The sequence below is a fragment of the Ascaphus truei genome, chromosome 5 (assembly GCF_040206685.1).
Source record: "Ascaphus truei isolate aAscTru1 chromosome 5, aAscTru1.hap1, whole genome shotgun sequence".
Lineage (NCBI taxonomy): Eukaryota > Metazoa > Chordata > Amphibia > Anura > Ascaphidae > Ascaphus > Ascaphus truei.
The window spans coordinates 280,389,487-280,400,567 of NC_134487.1; positions in this window are offsets into that span (position 1 = coordinate 280,389,487).

An 11,081-nucleotide genomic window follows, 5' to 3' on the forward strand; every position below is an offset into this window, starting at 1 on the left:
TTAGTTTGGAGTCTAACCATATACCCAAATAGTTGAAGCTAAAAACAGAGTCTAGCTTAGTGGTAGAGTTGGTTCTAATCAGTAGCTTAGTCTTTGGAAGCTTTAGAAGTTTAACCTTGACCCAAATACTCTAGTTAATGGTTTGTCAATGTTTAAAAAATATTTAATTTGTGGGATCCAGCATTTAACCATAGAGTAATCAAATTAGAATACATTTTCAAGGTTGAAGAGGCTGGAACTGTGCGTATAAGAGTATCATTTGTGTATATGGTCTCAGAAACTGAGCAAGTCATGTCTCAAAACTGAAAAGAAAATGGGTCTCAACATGGCCTTGAGGTACCCCACTGTTGACATCAAGGTGGTTTGAGAGAGACATATTGAAATATTTCTGATGAGAGAAACCAGTTCAAAGCATGTAGTCTAGTGCCAGAGCCCTACGTTTTGTTAAACAGGAGTGGTCAACGGTATCAAAAATCTTTATAAAATCTCGGAATTTCCATTCCACACTGGATATTGAATATTTAACAGGGTTTTTACAGTGCAATGATTTGGGCAGAAGACGGATAGAAATTGGCTTTTAATTTGATGACTTATAATTGCTCAGTCTGTAATGAAGACATTTTTCCATTACATTATATTATAGATTTAGTATAGAAATTAATTTATAGTTGTAAAGAATATAGTTGGAAAGCATTTTTCACCACTTTTGTGAATTGGGATGACTACTAGTTTTTCACGCTTGAGGTATATGGCCGTATTACAAAATAAAGTTGAATAAAGGGGCAATTCCTCCTAGGACCAAAGTGAACTCATTTCTGTGACCTGTTTAAGAGGCCTGATCTGGCAATTGATGCATTTTTACCCACGTCTGGCACCTCCAAGTATTTTATTTTGTATATGTAGCATTGTAGGTAGAGTTTGGTCTTCAATTTGCAAAGGTTTGTGGGACTGATTACACCTTTTTATAAAGGTAAGTTGCACCCTCAACATTTTAAAGACTCTTCTTGAGACATTGCAAGTTATTTATGAAACAGTGAAAGCGCAGATCGGGGCACTATAACAAACCAAATCCCATTAACTTCAGTGGAAGTTTCCGTGTGACACTGCCCTGAACGACACTCTTGAATAACTTTTGTCTATTCATTTTAATCTGTCTTAAAAGCATATTAAAAAGTTCTGCATGTTTAAAAAAAAAAAAAATTCGAGCGCAGTTGCCAAGTTATCCTTGACATGTATAGTGCAGGAAGTTCCGGTTACTGGATTACAGACATCAATATGATGTCACAAAACGTTCAACTCCGTCTCCATAGATAACATTAAGATGCAATGTAACTCGAGTATCCAGCAGCGCAGATACGTCTAACAGTCTCAAAAGAACTTTCACGTCACCCTCTTGGTGTTTCCAACTAGTTAATCTCACAGCCAGAGACTTAAATGGCGTCACGAGAACCAGACGGATGCCAAACACTGTGTCGATGGCAGCACACGAAATCCAAAGTTTTGTGATAAATGCATTGATGTATATTGTAGGATTTTCTTTATATAATAAACACAGTAATTGCTTAGATAACAAAAATGTTGTTAGTGTAGCCTACATCTAAGCCGTTAAAGTTTTATGACGTAACGAGTTTGGTTAATGATATTGGTGCTAAATTTCTAAAAGTCTGGATACTATGGCTAGCACAAACGGATATCCCAGGAATAAATGGTACTTCAATTTTGCTATGACAGTAACAGAAACACGCCCTCCGCTGACTCACAGGAGTTGGGAATTCGATCGATCGAGCCTCATAAGAGGGATGTAGATTTAGGGAGCAGTGCTACAGGCCACGCAGAAGGTACTGCCTAGAGGCAGCAAGGACCAATCTAAGAGCAGAAGAGGACAAGTGAGAGGATCGAGAGGACAACTCCCCCCTCCCTCTTTCATTTTCTTATTTATTTATTTTTTACATATATGATGGAAGGCATAACTTTGTTGCTTTATATGCAAACTAATGTAAACCGTGTTGTATGATGATAAAGTCTCAATAAAATATGAGTTATAAAAAAAGTTTTATGATGTTATAATGGGACCTTTTCTACCTTAACCTTTTGGTAACCAATGTTGGCATTTCTTCTTGACCAGTGTGAAGTCATTGAGAATAGTTTATTACCTGGGGAAATGGTTAAATTAACTAGATTTTACAGGATCAAATGCAGTTAGAGTTCATGGAAAATATCAGTTTTATTCATGATCTGACAACAGTTTGTATCACGATGGCTTTTTAAAATTTACATAAGGTTGTTTAGTAAAATATGTAACATCCTTTATCATTTGGTTCATTTGTCCCTTTTCCTATATTCCATCCCATTACGAAGGTTTGCATTTAAACGTTGGAGTATTGAGCGCGCTGTCCCTCCAAGTATTCTCCCTCGGCTATCGGTTTCCTCCCTGCTGCTCCTAATCTCCCGTGATTTGCATTTAAACGTTGCATTTTTATTTGCTTTATGAATTGCTGTATGCGAGTGAAATGCGCATCGGGCAGACATCTACAAAGTCATTGTTTCTGACTAAAGTGTAGCGAGTGGAGAAGTTGTTAACAGGGCGTTTGTTGCTGCAGTTGTAGAAAGTCCAATTCTCGCTCCTTTCTGCCGATTTCTCATTAAACTGTTATACCATAGCTTCAGGGCTGAGGAGAGGCAACTGGTTACGGAAGCGGTGGATGCCTCGGTGAGTCTCTGTATTATGTGCCAGACTAAGCATTTAAGAGCAGGTGTTAAAAAGATACATAATAATACTGGAACTTGTAGGGAAGTCACGAGCTGTTCTAATACAAAATATTAGCATTTTCACTATTGGGTTATGGATTAAATAATTGTCACACATCGTTACTAAAATTAGCTTGATATCTAGAAGATGCATCAGTGCTAATAACATCTAGATCCTATAGTCTGTTATAAGTATCTAACCAAATAGTGTACATAAGCGTAACCACCTGTAGCCACATTTATTTTTGTTGGATAGTTTCATCTTGCTACATTTACTCTATAAACTGAATACTACTAGCTAATGTCGTTAGCAATGATTTTCAACTGGGGTTGTGGGGGCACCCCTCAAGGGTTCCATGGACAATATGGGTGGAGCTGGGACAGGTGTCCCAGGTGCGGCACCTATAGGCTCCCCAGCTCCCCATGCAGTAGCAGCCTCCCGATTGTCACTGTAATCCTCTCCCTCCTGTCGGTGCCAGAAGTTGCGTCCAACTTCCAACTAGAGGAGGGGGCTGTGGATTCCCAGAACCGGAGCAGTGTCATGATGACATCAACTTTTATCAACACATTTATATTTCTGGGTACTTGATTGAACAGAACAAGTTGCAAAATAAATTGTGATTTATTTCCTTAATAGACAAACACACGACATCTGCAGAATACACTTAAAACCACACTGGGATCAGGAAACGAAATAAATTGTCCTTGGAACGAAAGAAATGGTCCTTTGCTTGCCAGTGCAAGAAATGCAGCCTTGGTTTTAAAAGTCCTGTGGTTATGTGGTTGTTAACCCCTTCACTCCTGGACTGGTTGCTGCTGTACTGGAACAAAGTCTTGCATCTTTACATCATGGATTAAAATTCAGGAATCACACTGGGAAATACCTGGGGAGCCACAGTTATAGACTGGCCAAAGCTATCTTTAACATGTGGATCCAATCCCCTCGTGGGAACAAAAAAAACCACGAATAGCCAAGTGACCCACAGTTCCTAAGATCGGACAAAAGGGCTGTCCAGTGGGCAGGGTGCATGGGTAAGGTTGACGCCCATGCCACTTAGCATACCTGGGCTACACCCATTTCTTGGGACCACTAAGTCTGATTTTTGACCGCAGGGGTCACTAGCCTGACATCTGCTGTGCATCAGTATGTCAGTTGTGTATACATTATGGGTCTGCTGGGTCTTTTCATAACTGATACTCTTTTAGACAGGAAGATGCTAATCAGCTCGATCTCTTTGAGGCTTGGTCATAAAAAATACCGACGCTCATTCACCCATATCACAGCTGGATGTCCAAGTAATTCGTGCTTGGACTTACAAAAAAAATACCTCCTGCCTTACATTTAAGATCTTCTATCATGTGTTGGTTAGAGGGGATGGCAAGCAATGCATCTTGTCTTTTACCCTCGCAGACAGGGAATGGACTGCAAATGGGGAATAAAAATGGCAGGGACAGGGCAACAACAGTAATGCATGGCAAATCAGGTATTAACCCTTTCCTCCCCATCACAAGCAGCACTGGAGACCTCATCTCCCCCAAGTAAGATGAGTGGGGAGAGGGAGGGTGGAAGATAGTGTGAGGGGAAAAGAGAAGGAACTGTAAAGGAAATTTGGAGGGAGTGTGAAAGGGGGAAGAGAGGTTTGGGGTTCCCCAGTATCTCACAATATAATTCTAGGGTTACTAGGTTGAAAACCACTGGTCTATAGCAATTTGTTTGTATACATTTTCGTGTGTGTGTAATTGTTTTATTTATATATGCTACTACTGTATGTAGAAATACTTTATATATATATATATATATATATATATATACACACCTTTAATTCCAATGCAGCAAATAAGTGCATCAAATAGAAAAAAAAGCATCCTTGAAAATTCTTGATTAAAACAAGAAATGCAAATTATCACAAAAGTGAATTTTATTTAGATAGCTTTTATAAAAGTGAACTTATTTACAGAAACTGAAATGTAATGAAATCAGAACATCGTTATATTTACTGCCTACAGTAAAGAGGCAAAAAATATTCCTTGAGATTGATGGGTTTTGTATGATAAAACATGACCTTTGTCCTCAGCTAGTTTCTTGCTTATAATTGCCTTCCAAATAAGTCTCTAATACATTTTGCAGTTCTTATTTGCAGCTATACACTGTCATGAGTGAAACATGGGTTACACCGCACACATTCTGCATTCCGAATTGTGTATGAATTAATAATGTAACTCTCTAACTTGGACCAAATACTAAATTATACCTACAGTAGCTCATACATTTTCAGCAAAATATATTCAGTAATTATAATAATTAATGTCATGCCTATTAATTCTGCTGGGTGATTTTCTGCATAAATATTAAATCAACCTTTTTGTGTGATGCTTGTTTTATGCTTTTCAGTTTGGGTGTAGATCAGAGTAGCGACGATGTCTTTTTGCTCATCCCTATGATGCCACAAATAGTAATTATTTATTTTAAATTGCCATTTTGTACTCGCTAAAAAAAAATATTACGATCGACGTTAAGAGTAGACTTGCTATTCTGTCGTTCTTCACTTGTCACTCTCATTATCCTTTCTGGGGTAAGTACAACCAGGCTCAACGTAGGAGGGGAGAAGGACCCGCTTGGAGACCAGAAATAATGAACAAGACCTTCACCTTGGGATGAGTGTTTTTCTTTAAAAAAGGAGATAAAGGGAATGGTTTATAGTGTTGACTGCTTTCAAAACTTTCATTTTTCTTTTCTGACATAAACCAGTGGAAATAACAGCCACGTTGTCCCTTGATAACCATTATAGCCCAGAAGGCGACTTGTGTGTTTCCCGTGAAGGCCATCCCTGAATCCACCTTATTGGGCAGTTTATCCAACTATAAGTTGCTATATCTTGTCCTGACATTTGTCCTCGGCCTGCCAGCTTCTGGGAATGGGCGCCAGGATTGGCGAGAGATGGGAGAGAGGCAGGAAGTCAGGTCTAACTTCTGGTAACGGGAGTCAGGATGGGTCCCCCTCCGGCACTGGGAAGGACCCAGAAAAACCCTGCTGTCCATGCTTAACAACTAGGGCCCAGTGAGTAGGGAAAGAGGGCAGAGAGTGTAAGAGAAAGCGGGTAGGAGGGGCAAGATAGAGGGGAGAGACAAAGCTGCAGACCAAGCAATATACTACGTGTTTTTTTTAAAATTCTGAAATACATTTTTAATGTATTATAATGTAACAAGCCATTTTTGATTCTATAGCAACCATTTGCCAAGTCACATCCACTTCCTCTTCTGAAACAGGCTCTGGCACACCCTTTTTGAGCCCTGCCCTCTCTAGCAGTGCACAAGAGCAAATGTATCTAGTGACTGCCTGGTCGCATGATCTTCCCCACAGAACTTTTTCATATTAATATGCATATGCATTCCACTGACTGCAGAATACTCCTCCGCAGCCATTTAGTGAACCCCCGAGCCGAATCTTCACCCACCAATCACAGGAGAACTAATCGATCGGCAAATTAGCTAATTACAGTACTTATTGTGTGGATTGTATTGATGCACATATTAAAGGAGGTGGGGGAGTCAGCTTGGACTGCTGCTATTAAGAGAGGGAGAGAGATGGGGAACGGAAAGTAAGAGGATGGTGAGAAAGGAGGTAAATGACGGAGGTGAGAGTGGGGGAGGGAAGAGGGGTATAAGGGATATGAGTGGGGGTAAATGAGGGAGAGAGGTGAAAAGGGAGACTGAGTGGGAGGAGTACACTGTTACCTTTTATTGTTCTCAATAAAAAAACAAAAACAAAGATGCCCAAAGCTACTTCCAATGTGATGGTCTCCTGAAAAGGGGCCATTTAGTTCAACCCTTTGGCCAAAGCATCTTAAGCCTGCTGTCACTTCAAGGCATGATCTTTAGTAGGTCCCAACACTCCCTGAGTTAAAATTCTTATTTACCTGTATAATTACAGGAAGAATGATCAGCATTGGATCTATCGTAACCCAGCAAAATGAAACTGACCTGCCAACTTGGAAAGTGGGGAGGGGCCACTAACCTCCCAAAAACGGCTGGAAGAACGATTCAGAGTTTGGCGCATGCCTCCCCGCTGCTTGTTTCTGAAGACCCCCCCTCTTGGAGCCCATGGATCAAACGTACCCCCCGGAGGGGATAAGACAGATAAGATAATTATACTGCATTCTAATGACATTCTGACTTTGATAACAGATTCATTCATTACAATATAATTATTGCTAAATTGGATTTCTTAGAACCATTTACAAGGAGAGGCAGAAGGAACACTTGATCCAGTAAACATATTGGGGTCTATGTACTAACATGATCTTTGCCATTTTTAGTTGAGACATTACAATCGTGCTAATGAAGAAGTAGGGGCGAGAAGCATTGAAAACTCGTGTTCCTCACACTTTTGCAGAGACGCAGGCTTTGGTGTCCTAACGATATAATGATGTATCTGCTCCTGCGGGAGAAATAGAGCGATAGCCCGGTTCCCTTCTCGCGTACTGCTGATTCAAAACAATGGCCGCTTCTCCCGCTGGTGGGTGGTGTAGGTCCTGCTGTTGACTAAATCTGAAATGAGCTAGCTCTAGTTTACATGTTAATTGTATTAGGTTGTTAAAAAATACAGAACAAATTCTATCAACACACCTGTTTTTGTTCAGGCAAAGTGTATTAACACATCTGATTTTGGGCTGGCAAAGTTTGCCACAGGCGAGCCTTTGAGATCTAATTTCTGTACTCCAGGCCAGAGTCAATCGGGCTTATTGAATACACAGATCAACTATCAGAGGCACAAGACCCTAGAAGAGGAGTGGCTAGCAATTCTGGTTTTAAGGACATCACTGCTTCAGCACAGGTGACTCAGTCGAAGACACCTGTGCTGAAGCAGGGACTGATTGAGCCACCTGTGCTGAAGCAGGGACTGATTGAGCCACTTGTGCTGATGCAGGGATATCCCTAATACCCGACCTGTTGGTGGCCCTTGAGGACTAGAGTTGGTCACCCCTGCTCTAAAAAAAAACATGCTGCAGTCTTTTATACAGTTATTTGTCATTTACAAAGGAGGGAAGTTCACCACCGTGGAATCCTTTCTCATCCAACAATCTCGTTGACATGATACAGTGCAAGGATATTGAAGGATTCACAGGGGGTTATTCATTAAACCGTGATGTTGCCAATTGGGGCACTATTACACGGAAATTCCCACCGATGTCAACGGAAGTTTCAAAGTGACAGCGCCCAAGTAGGCACTATTGTAGTTCAATGGATAACCCACATGGTGTATCATATCAATACAGTCAGACGGTTCCTGGTCTAATTAGAATAGAATATGGTGATTTGTGTGTTGACTTTCTTTGCGGTCACGTGTGTCAGGAAACATTCTCTCTGCTTTGATTCTGCTATTGGGGAGGTAGATCATGCTCTGTGTGGACTCTGTTGTACATAAAGTTTCACTGATTCCATGCATGGATACAGAAATGTCTCTGTCGCAAGTAAGGGCTGAGAATGCTGCTTATATGTACAATTAAATGTAACAGAAATTATTTTAATTATAATAAAAGTGTATAGTAACTGCTTCTGTGTAATATTGTGCAATTCCATGTTTTAATACTTTTGGGAGCAAGTTACCTTTAAGAGAACAATAACATCGCAGAAGATACAATATACACCACTTTTGCTTGTACTTGTTTTCATAGTCATGTCTAATTAAAATTGATGCAGTGTTTTGCAAAGTAGTGGTGATAAATGTGAGGGGGGGGAGGGGAGAGTTGGTTGGGAGAAACAGCCGGTACTGCTATCCCATTCCCTGTGGGTTTATGGGCCACAGGCCCTGTTCTGGCACCTGTTATTCGCAGGGGGCTTTTTGAGTTGCAGGCAAGCACACAGAGGGTAAGGCTGCGGTCCCAGTGTGCACTGTAGCACGCGCGCTCGGTGGGGGGCGGTGCATGCACAGCGCTTCACTGCGATCTGAGGTATTGGGAGAGATTGCGACTGGAGGGGGCGTGGGGGGGGGGGGTTCAGGGGCGTGGCCATGACCTCACGCGGCTAGTTTGTCCTCAATGGCTGAACCGCCAGAGGGGCGTGGCCACGCCTCCGTCACAAGTTGCAAATACAATTTTTTTGTATTTGCAAAAACTTGCAGTAGAGCGCGGCTGCACCTTCCGCGACAAGGCAATTACTGGGACCGGACTGATTGGGGGTGTGGTGCTTGTACGCACAGCGCACGCCGAGGCATGCGCTGTAGAAGGCACTGGGACCGTGGCCTTAGATTCCTTTTGGAGAGTGTAGAGTGGGCGGAGCCATGTGGAGGAGGACAAGAGCATGTAGCTGAGAGGTGGGAATAGGGTGACCATATTTTTCCCAGCAAATCACGCACATTTGCCGGTCGCTCATGCGTAGGCACGATCGGAGCTTGTCGTTTGCGCATGAGCGACTGGCAAACGCTGATCACGCATGCGCGGCCAGCATGTGGCGATCGCGCATTCGCTCCTGGCAAGTGGTGATCACGCATGCGGCCAGTGGGATAGAAAACCGGGACAGCACCCAAAAAGTTGGAACAGAGGCCTAAAAACCGGGACATCTGGTCACCCTAGGTGAGAAGGAAGTGCCTGATTGGGGGTGGGGGCAGGGGAAGAAGAGAGAGAATGAGAGATGGAAATAAATTGAGAAACACGGAGTAATGAAAGAAGAAAAACACATTGTGGAAAAGAGGGAAATACATGAGAGAAGGGGCCATGAGGAATACATGGAATGACAAAGGGTGTGAGAGAAACATTAGGGGGAAAAGGAGAGGGAGAGGCATGAGGCGGGGGGGGAGGTAAACTAAGGCATTACAAAGCAAAGTAAACCAAGGTACAAGTGTCGTAACATTTGGGGAGGCCTCGTTTTTTAAATTAACCCTAGTTCTAAAAAACTATTTTGGCGGCCCAGAAGATTTCTCAGCAAAAGTGGTTGTGGCCAAAAGTTGTGTATATACAAGTAATACCAATAGAAATGAGGTGGCTAATTCATTTTAGAAACCATTTGTGTGGCCTGTCCTGTCTTACTGAACTAAAAAGGGCTACATGGACTGTGAATGGTTAACATTTAAACCATTATATAGCTTGATTTTGTAACCTAAACATGTACACCTTGAAAGAAGGGAATGAGGGGGAGGTGGGAGCACAATGTGGAGACACTTACATTAAATGTGTCCATAATGTACAAGAGGGAAGGACCTTTCAGAGAAGACCAGATGTATTGTGTTTGAAGCTGGAGGATGGTAATGGATGTACATTTTTACGGAAAGAGTACTAATTGCTTGGGGCAGTCTTCCAGTAAAATGGTTGAATAGCAATTGAAGAATGCATAGTATACATACAATGTTACTATCTAGGTAGAGTTATAAATAATCTTAGATCTAAGTCTTCTGTTTTGTAGAAAGTAAGGGAAATGGGCAGATATGGTGAGGAAAATGGTTTATTTCCAGTCTATCATTTTCGACTTTCACGTTAATGTGTTAAACATTAGCTTTTTTTTAACATTTATTTTGCCTCCAGCACTATGTGCTCAGAATGTCTTACATGAATAGCCATAAAAACAGCATAAAAAAATGTATATAAATCGATAGGAGATTCCACAAGGAGCATTACATTTTCCCTTTGCACTAGTCAAGCCTGGCATTTAAAGCTAGTAAATCTCTGTTATGAAATACAGAGCAAATAAAACGTTAACAACCTCTGTACTGTAAAATATATAGTGCGGTCCGATGCTTGTTTTCATTATGATGTCACTGTCAAGATTCTGACATCATGTCACACAACGCAAAGTTCTGATTACCATGGCACGTGACCTATCACCATAGAAACAGGGTACCGTCATTTTAATAATAAGTCAAATCAACATGAAAATGTTCTGTACTGATTTTTTTTAAAGTGAATTTATTTTTCATGGATGTTGCTTCTTATAAAAGTAAACATTTTATGACTATTGTATTTATTTTCTTATTAAAGAAAGTAAGTCTTTTTTTTACTTGGCTAAGTTACTGGATATAGATAAACAGGTCCGGCTTTACAGCTATAATCTCTGGTACTCGATTAGAAAAAACATTGTTTATGATTATAAGCGCAATTTCCCCCACCCCCTGGGCGATGTGTGGGTGTGGTGCGGTGTGATACCTGAGCTTCCGCTGCTGGGAACCTGGGGTGTACCTGAGTTAAAAAGAAAGGTAAGTGTCCGGGAGGGTAATATGAAGCACTTCCCAGAGAAAATCATAGCTTTAAACACTGGAAAAACATTGAGGGGCGGGAAGAGAAGAGAAGAGAGAGAGAGCAGGAAATGCTCAGGGAGCAAGATACTGACATTGAGTTAAACTG